The sequence below is a fragment of the Glycine max genome, chromosome 7, assembly GCF_000004515.6.
Source record: "Glycine max cultivar Williams 82 chromosome 7, Glycine_max_v4.0, whole genome shotgun sequence".
In the NCBI taxonomy this organism is placed as follows: Eukaryota; Viridiplantae; Streptophyta; class Magnoliopsida; order Fabales; family Fabaceae; genus Glycine; species Glycine max.
The window spans coordinates 36,358,776-36,368,860 of NC_038243.2; positions in this window are offsets into that span (position 1 = coordinate 36,358,776).

Sequence of the window (10,085 nt, forward strand, 5' to 3'; positions counted from 1 at the left end):
TCATAATACTAACGTTTGATAATGTACCAAAAATATACTAACGTTTAATAAAAAAGTAGAAAACAAATGTCAAACATAAATAGCAAAGTATGATTCTCTAGAAAGAGCTAATTTTTGTGATTAATGATTTGAGACATTGTAGAAGCAAGTGCCATCTCGTGAAATCACCTAAAATAGCAGCATTTAGCTTTGGGCCCAACCAAAAGTTGGAAAAACATCTCCAAGTCCATTTCTTATCATGATATCATGAACAAATCAAATTGCATTAATAATTCTGATACAAGCAGTATATGTAATTATACAAACTCAGAAAGAGCAAAATGTACGAAAAAAAATGTAATGAACATGGATAAAATTGCAACTGAGGGACCAGCTAAACTAACAAATATAATAATTTTGTTTTACTGGATCTATTTCTCCACTCCATTGTATCTGTTTAAATGTTGAAGTAAATAAATGTTCATTATAAATTTCTAACGTATTCATTCATATTGCACTAATATTTGACTTAAAGATATACCATTCCTTCTTGACAGTTAATGTTACTATTTTTATTCTTTTTAGACTCAGTTTGATAACATAAATTGACATTGATTTAGTTATGAACACAAATGGAATAGAAAGGAATCGAATTAGGGAGGGGGGATAGTTTGTAGGGGAATAGCTAGAGAGTGGCGAGGGATATAGTTTGTGAGGAATTAGCGAGAGATTACTGCTCTTATGTTCAAAATTTACCAAATACGACATAAATAATCTAGTACTTTGATGATAATAGAGACTATAATCACGATAAATGAAAGTGAAAAAAAATGCTCAATATTAGGAGTGTAAGGATTCGAACCAGGACATTTTTAAAAATCCTGCATAAGTTGTTATCAATAAGCTATATTGATCAAGTTATTAAAATAAGCTCAAAAGATCTTATAAACTACTGTTAAGACATTTTTATAAGTTCTTCTAAACACTCTCACAAACATTTATAGTAAAAGATAAATTTAAATAAGCTGCTCATAAGTCTTTTCAAATGGGACCAAACTCTCCTTTCATCATGAAAATCTAATATAGAAGAATATATTCTTCTACACATATGTCTGAAATCCAGAATGCATTGCCAACACTGATGCACATGGAGTTTTGAAAAGTGCTCTGGGGAAGATTATATTGTGCCTAGAAACATGGTCTAGTGATTGATAACCAATGATCTGGAAGTTGAAACATTAGTTCATTTCTAATATGGGTTAAACTTAGTAGTCTCAATCATCGATTCCTCCCCCGGTTCTTTCTAACTTGTCCTTAAAATGATGGCTAAATGAGTAGCCAATGATAATGATAATTCAAACCCATTAGGATAGAAATGATGTTGCTGAACGCAATTTAAAAATCTGAAATAATCCTAAGCATCTTAAAAGCCCTATATTCAGTTATTAATTAATATCAAAATTCTAAAACATAACATTCCAACAAATCCAAAAACTTTACACAAGATTTTTTTCTTAAGAGGTGACAAACCAGGCGAAAGTCACGTGGCCATAATCATGCATAAATCCAACCAAAGACAGCTTGCCTTGCAAAATGCATAATAAAATTAGCCAAAAGTCACGCATTGATTATAACTTGTTGTCTACGAGTTAGGCATAAAGATGACTCCACGCGTTTCCCCTTAGTTCCTTCTCCTTGTCTTTTTTATTTTCTGCCTTTCTGCTTTTCTTTTTTAAAGCACATGCATGCATGACAAGAGTTGCACAACACAGCAATGGTTACGATTCTTTTTTTGTGTAGGCACAAAGTATTTTTTTGCTGAAGATAATCTTGTTTGAACCATGCATGACTATTATGAGCGACAAAACACTTTCTCTTAGCATTTAACTTGAATTTAAAACTATTTAATTAAGCTGGAACAATCTCACACCATTGACAAAGGTTACAAATAAATTAAGTTCATTCTCACCCTCAAATTACTTTCATTGGCTCAAAGCTTTTCCACGCAATTCTTGTCGCTGATGTGTCAAAAATGTGTACAAGGGACATTATATTGTTCTTTCCTACCCCTTGATCATCACAAACCCTGAAACCTGCCAAGGGAAATAATTGAGTCTCAATTGGTGCCATAGTTAGGTAGAGTCGTTGGTTGGGAATCCAGTGATCACAGTTGGTCTCCATTGTGGAAAAGGGCTTGGTTATGTGATCCATCATCAACTTCATTCCAAAGCTTGTCACCATATGTCTCAACATGCCCCTTCCATGCATGCATTCAAGCAATATGTATATCCTAAGATTAGAAGCATATTGCTGCAATATGATTAGTTGATACATCCAATTGCCACAAGGTCCCATCCTTTTGCTTGCTTGTCATACACCTGAGCCGAGTAGTCTTTTATTTTGATAATGAATAAACTTATGTGTAATATTTTTTGTGGTTTTAGTATCATTTTCTGACTAGCTGGTATTATAGTTTATGTATTGCATGATATAAGTGTTTATTTTATATAAGTATTTTTAATATACAAATCATATTAATTACGAAGGTAACATATAAAATAAAATGTACATTCAAAGAAAATTGAACGAGTGAAAAGAGTGAAAATTTCACTCTCCAAATTATATTTTCTAATTTATAATATATTCATTAATAGTTAGAATTAGAGTTACATATTAATAATTTACATAATAAAAATTGATAAAAAAATTTACATAATAAAAATTTGTATTAGAAATTAGCTAAGTAGAAGTCTACTTTTTATTTTATTTTAAAAAAAGCAGTTAAACTCTAGGTTTAATTATACAACATTACCAAAAGCTACAAAACTACTCACTCTCTGACTTTAAGTCTTTTTTTTTCGAGGAGTTTTAGGAACACATTTTCAAACATGTTTTTTCATATATATTGTTAAAATTTATTAAAAATTATAAAATTAGGACAAAAAATCATATGAAACTCATAAAATATTATTATTTGCATTCAACTATAACCAATGAGAGAAAGTGTAAGAGGTGTGTTTCTAGATTTTTTTTGTTTCTTTTGCAAAACCTCTAACTATTGATTGGTTCTTAAGTTGCAACTGAGCATTGTTCTGTTTGTACAACTTGGATGCCTACATCAGCCAAATTAGGTGATTCATCTTAATCAAGAAACCTTTCACGGTGACACAACTACAAAAAGGAGCTTCTACATCGGTTGAAAACAGGTATCTACGACGGGTCCCACACCATCTTTGTTCCAGATGTCGTTGTATGTCGACAACAACGACATCGGTCATTCAAGGACCCGTCTTTGTAATGTCAGAATACAACGTCAGTGCCTATATAACAATAGACGTTATAAAAAATGATTCGACGACGCACATGTTGAAGAACCCGTCGTTGTTGGGGTCCATTTCAACGTTGGGTACGCAAAGACCCGTCGTTGTTGTGGTCCATTTCAACGTCGGGTACGCCTAACACCCGTATTTGTTGGGTTTCCATTTCAACATCGGTGGCGGGTTCACCCGTCGTTGTTTGACAGTATGGCAACGTCAGTGGTGAGTACACCGTCGTTGTTCTTTGAAGTTTCAACGACGGTGGTCCACGCACCCGTCGCTGTTGGCGTATAAACCTATAAAGACGGGTTTTGATAAGGACCGTCATTGAAGTAGTTCCCCTGCTCACAAAACTTGGGTTATACCATTCAAATTTCAAAAACAAAGCTACACTTTGGTTATCAGTGATAAGGAACAAACAAATATTACTCACATGGTGTTCACATTTCCAAGATTCAGGCAACAGCAAACCCTAAGCTGCCATCCTTTCAGATGACTTTAACTTCCACTCACCTTGGAAATTGAATTATCTGCCACTGCTGCACTACCTTTTATCAAAACCTATATGTAGCATACATTATATGCTGAACGATAGAGACATCATTCATGATTAAAACCTAAGTTGCAAGTCCACCCTCAACCCAGCCCTTCTAAATTATCAGTAACCAATTAAAATCATTTTGAAATTCAGAACTTGCCAGTATTTGATATACATATAAATAGTAATAACAACGAGAGGGAGGGCAGGGACCAAAAGCAGACCCAATGATCAAGCCCTATGAAATAACACGTCCTTGAAAATAATTAACATGTGCAATAATTCCGTTACTGCTAGTCTAGCCCTCAGTCCATAATCATATCTTAGAACTAACAGACTCTGACCAAAATTTAATGATGCTTCTGATAGAAAACAAGGCAGCAAGTAGGGTTCACCGCGAATATTGAGAAGATAGATAGAACATACCTGTATACAGCTGCGTTGAACCATTGCTATTCATAGAAATTGTTACTAGTCTTCTGTCTTGGCCCAAAGATAAAATTTGCATCCTTTCAGGCCAATCAGAATTTAACCTTTGTGCAAAATCTTCCACTTCCCTACAAGAAAAGAAACAAAGTCATCAAATGCAACATAAAAGACAAAACAATAAAATAAAGCACTCAACAATTAGCTGACAAGATTATCCTCTTTCATAGGTTATATTTTGATATGACCATTTCACAAGTTGTCAACTAAAATTAAATAAATGAATGAACTACTACATAAGACAAATGCAGCACGCTCAACACTGAATTCAATTAAGCAAGAATCCTCTTGATTAATAATAATTTTAATGGAATGCAATCAATGAAACATGCACTAAACCAGTCAGGAAGATTCTGCATTTCATCAAATGACGATATTAATTGCATGCAACATTCAAAATTTGAGAATTTCACCCAATTACTTTAGCAGTAATTACCTGAGCATCTGACAAACTCCTCAAGAACTCTCTTTAATCATAATTTTCATCCCCTGGTCGCCTTCCCTTGGCATCCCTGCAATCTCTGTACCAATACCATATAAAACAGATAGCTTCATAAAAATGATAATATAAACCAAAATATTATTAGACTGAAAAAGGGACACTAACAGTTGATATAATGTATGCCTAGCTGATCAATTCAACAATTCATGTAAGCCTAGTTGATCAAATTTTAGAAGTAGAACATTTGAGTATAATGTATTAACTTATAGTTCATCAATCCACAAACAAGGAGGAAACACACCTCTTCAATGCTTGTGCTGCTAGTCATTTTGCTGCTAGTGAACTTTAGGAGCAGAATCAAAGCAAAAGCAAGGTCAAATGATAATATATCATCTGCTCAAATGATAAAATCACTTATTAGAACAATTTTGTGGTAGATAATCCACATGTTGAATAACTAGTCTTGAACCTAAATTTAGGTATATAATAAACAAACAAGAACAAAAGATTATCTCAATTACCTTCAATTTAACCTTCTTGAGTAACTCTTCCAATTGATCTAAGTTCCTCTGAAAAATGTAACAAAATTAATTCAAACCCAGAGATAACTTTGTTCACTGCAGTTTCAAATTTCTGATTTATTACTCTTCTAATCATATCCCTAATCATATAACAATATTTAATTGTTTGTTGTTAAGCACATTACTATTTATTTTCTTTAAATTTATGAAGCTACAAAGTATAAGATTTTTATGATGATATGTTAAAAATAAATTTTGAGTCACTATATGAAAACAAAAAGAATGGTATCAATTGAATAATAACTACAATTAATGACTCTAATTTGTTAGGACTAAGCTCAGACATATTTCTTTCTTCATGTACGTGTTCAAGCTGGAACCAGATATTATTACAAATGTGGGGATAGTTCTATTCCAGCCATGAGCCAAGAGCATTTCTTTTAGACTTTTCCAAAACCTAGTCCAAATAATTATCCAACTCGAATAGTAGTTCTTGGACTCTTAGTTTCACTTGAAGCTTAACCATAAGTCTCATACTATTCATCAAAACAAAAAAGTACACAACGCAAATAAAAAAAATACATTATTGAACAGTGTCATTCATGTATCAAGAAATAGTTCAGATGGGGCAAGACGAAAATTGTATCCAACCACTTGTGCATTTTTATAATTATAATAATAACCCTTAATCAGTGTGAAGAAGAAAACTAGTACAGTAACGTAGATTCCTTTTGTCATTTGAATGCAACAGGTTATGCATATCTAATAATGGAGGAAAATAATCCAAACCACAAATGCATATGTAATAAATCCAACAAGCTATGCTCGAAGTGCACCAATCCAGATACGAAAAACGCGAAACCAAAACAACCAAGAACATAAACTTCCTTAGTACTCTGACTTAAGTAAACCCTTTGGCCTTCAAATCCTTTTGGCATATTCAACGATGCCATTGTTAGGGCAACTCAACAAGTCGATAATCACATTTTAAAAGTCTTACTTAAGTAAACCCTTAATACTATAACACATTTATATTACCAAACAAGAACTCAAAAACTTCAACATCCTTACCTTCACACTAGCAAGGTGGCGACACCACTCCAAAGGGCACGACTTCGGCTACGTGGCGGTGGTGGGAACAATAGCTAGGGAGTCGACTTCAAGTTCCTTTTGCGGAGGTCAGGGAAACGCAATGTGAGGGTGGGCACGACGGAGTCGATGGTGGGATGAGTTCAGGCAACAACGCGCTATAGGTTTTTGGAGGACACGAGAGTGTTCAATCACCGCGAAACATGAGTATATAAAGTACAAAATTAAAGACGGTGTATGAGTAACACCGTCTTTGTATCTGACTATTTCTACGACGGTGTTTATAAACGCACCGTCTTAGATAAGTTCCACCAAAGGTATAAAGGTGGGGTTCAAATGAAACATCGTTGTATACGAAATGCACCACATAAGAAACTTATATATTTACGTAAATGCCATCGTGTGCACTACTACGTCGGGTTATATAAGACCGACGTAGAATGTGCGTCGTAAAATAGGATATTTTTAGTAGTGTGACAAACTTGGCCACCAATTATGCAAATTGAGTCTCGAATGGAGATCCGTACATAACCCTTTCAGTTTCAAGACTCGGCCATCAATTGGGCCAGGGATTGAGCCCACGAAACTCCATGAGCTTTGTTTTTCTGCACTTTCCAGTTACTTCCTGCACTCTCTTTTTCCTTTTGAAATAACCAATTCAAAATATAATATTACATTTCGAAATGCACTTCCTATTTAGTTTTTGGAATCATCAATCCAGAAGATAAAAGAAAAACATCCCAAAAAAAGTGCAGGGAAAACTTGGTGTTGGTCATGGTGGCCAAGGTATGGAACCCATTTGGATGTATATATGGGAAGTGCATGGGGAGAAGAAAATAAGGAGGAAAAAGGTATGTTTGAATAAATTTTTGTCAATGGCTGTTGGCTTCTATTTTTTTGTCAATGGCAAGTGGGAAAAGTAATAAGATAAAAGGTATGTTTGAATAAATTTTTTTAGAAGTACATGGGGAGAAGAAAATAAGGAGGAAAAAAAAATAAACTTCTCCATAGTATTAATTTATGCATAATTTAAAAATCAACTTTATGAGAAACTAATGTGAAAGAGTTTCTACAAATTAACGTGTACATACGATAATTTTAACATGAAAATTTTAATTTCTTTTTTCTTTTTTTTCTTCTTACATGTAACTTTTAGAGAAGTTTTTTCAACCAAACCTAAGAGGAGTCATGATATATGCATGGCTGATAGAGAAATCTACGAAGATTTGGCTTGTGATTTATGAGCATCACCCATGCATAACGCATGGAGATGGAATCAATTAAGGTTTGGGCTGTATAATTTTAAGGCAATTGATATTTGAGTGATGCTAGGTGCACCTAGTATTTTAACAGAATGGACGAAAATATCCTTCACTCAAGTTGATCCGTATGAGCCATACGAATCAAGTTGATCCCTATGAGTTATACGGATCATGTTGATCTGTAAAACTAGGTGAGCATGAGTAAAGCATACGGATCAACTTGATCCGTATAGTTTACTTATGCTCACCCAGCTTTTCAAGGAAGAAGATAGAAGATGGACATTTTTGACATTTTATAAAAATGCTGGGTGCACCAACAATAATGCTGGGTGCACCTAGCATCACCCTTGATATTTGGGCTATTGGTCCAAACATTTTCTTTTGTGGTATTGCTTCTTTATGCTTTTGCTTATTTTGTGTGGGCCCTTTGTATTGGACTTAAATTCTGAAATGGCCCAAATCTAGAAATAATAATTATTTGTTATTAGGAAAGAAAAATGAAGATAAATAGAACATATGAGACAAATTTGGATGTTGACACAAACTGCTTTTTTTCTTGAAATGTTTTGTCAATTTTTGAATTCCAGGGCACCACAATTTGTAAGGCTTAAAAAAGAAGAAGAAGAAGTTGTGACGGAACTTGACATGGGACAAGAATAATCTTTCAAGGTTGTTCAATTCAGAAGCAAATACAAGAAATCAATTTAACAGTTTCAAATCAAAACTTCCGGTCTAGAATAATAAAAAACGCACTAGTTACAAATTATACAATTATCGGAAGGTAGATCGAAGAGAAACATAGCTATGCATAAAAGGCAACAAACCCAATGCAAAATGTTGTACAAAAGAAATAAATAAAAGAAGCCCAACTAACGGAAAAAAGTTTAGTTTATATGAATTGTAATAGTTTTATTTTCCATTAATCAATCAATTAAAAATTACAATAAATATATTTTTTAAAGTAGTTATTATAAAACTTAACATACTAATTTATAATTAAATGATAATGTGAAAATTCACTATCATTACATATACTATTTTATCAACTGAAAATATTGTTGACAATTTTCATCGTTGATTACATGATTGGTGACGGTAGTTGATTTTTTCTTTCTTGAATATTCTTTGTTGAATATTGTTGATGGTAGCTTTTGTTCAATAAAATACAAAATCCTTTTACTGTAAAATAAGTTAATGAAATGTAAATTTAAATCGTATATAAGCTATTCAAAACTTCACAGTTAGATCAATTTCATATATTAGTGCTTTAGTTGATAGCAAGGAGTTAGGATGGATAGGGAAAAAAGGGTAAATTATATAGACCATTTATTTTAGTTTAAAATATTTTTTTATTTTTATTTTTATTCTCTCTGTCAAACGGAGGGTAGCAGAAAAAAAAAACTCCAAATCAGAAAAAATAAAAGTAAAAAAAGAGAGAATATTCTTCAATAGATATAATCGTAACGTTTTTATCTTTAGCCGTTTACGTGAACAATTCAAAGATAATTGAAGTTTTGCTTTGTAACGTCTTTTGGATATACACAGAAGGCGAAATTACAGAAAAGAAAAGGTGCTAATCCGACGAAGCAGCCACGCAAGGGCAAAACATTTATCCAAATATAAAATTTATAAAACGGTGGTAGGGTCCACACCACCACCACCGACTTGTCCAAACACTACTTTTCCTTTTTGATTGGTAGCTAACTTCTGCACCTAAAACACTCCTCATCAATTCCAACTCACCCATTTCCTTAATCCCCATCGTTTCACAATTTCACCTAGCTTGCCTCATCTCAAAATTAACAAGTAAATGCAAGCTTAAAATCAACATAGGCTAATTGATAATTGAAAATTAAAACTTGATAAATAAAAAGTTAACTTATTAAATTATATAATTATGTTTGAAAAGGAATTTCAACTAATTTTTACTTTTTTTATAAACTAAAAAATTTATTTGGTTATTGATAAATATTTTTTTTAAACATTAGTTTCTAATTTTTTTATTTTTCTTATTTTTATCTTCAATATATTTATTAAATTTTCTTATTATCTTTTTTAAATAAATCGTAACTTTATTTTTTTTTATCATTTTATATTTTTCAACTACTTCAATGGTTAGTTTTACCTAATACTTATCATTAAATAAATTAATTTTTCAACTTCTAGGTATTAGCTTCCTTTAAATAAATTATAATTTTATTATTTTTCTATCATTTTATATTTTTCAACTGGCTGGCTAGTTTTACCTAACATTTCAAGTAGTTTTTTTAACTAGTTTTGGTGAACATAGTTAGAAAATAATAAAATTCATGATTTATTTACAAAGGTTATCTATGAAATTGAATAAATATATTGAGGATAAAAATAAAATAAAATATAAAAACTAGAAACTATAAGTTAGAGTTTTAAAAAATATTACTTCAAGTAATGTTTCAAAAAATATAAAAATTA